The 329-nt window shown below is 62.3% G+C and overlaps 1 protein-coding gene across 1 annotated transcript in view; it reads left to right on the top strand.

Moving 5' to 3' along the window:
- The window catches only part of CAMK2A (calcium/calmodulin-dependent protein kinase II alpha), a gene marked incomplete at both ends in the record, with an annotated part of 15,492 nt that overhangs the window by 894 nt on the left and 14,269 nt on the right, over positions 1–329 (top strand). The gene's annotated exons all lie outside the window — the stretch shown is intronic.

The raw sequence follows: 329 nt of genomic DNA, 5'->3' as shown, positions 1-329 counted from the left end.
GCAGCTGCCATGTCCCCAGCTCTGGCTCCTCCTGGCCAGGTGCGTCAGGGAGCGCAGGATGGGTGCCGGGAGCAAGCGCCCTGCCAGGAGGGTTTAATTAACTCCCCCCTGATGCCTCTGCTCACCTCCGAAGGCAAAACTGCAACGCAGGAAACGGTGACAAACTCCTTTCTGACCTCAAATTAAACCAATGCTTTGCAATCTCCCTCCCGCAGCGCTGCCAAAGCAGCACAGCACTGACACTGAGTCCCCGCCAGCTTCCCCCAGCACCAGCCCCTGCCCCTCTTGGGGGATGCGGACCTCTTCGGGCATCCAGCCAGGCTCCGGGC

Source organism: Cariama cristata, unplaced genomic scaffold, assembly GCF_000690535.1.
Source record: "Cariama cristata isolate BGI_N322 unplaced genomic scaffold, ASM69053v1 scaffold21463, whole genome shotgun sequence".
Taxonomy (NCBI): Eukaryota; Metazoa; Chordata; class Aves; order Cariamiformes; family Cariamidae; genus Cariama; species Cariama cristata.
Note: the sequence above shows the minus strand (reverse complement) of the source record. Positions and strands in the feature narration are given on the sequence as shown.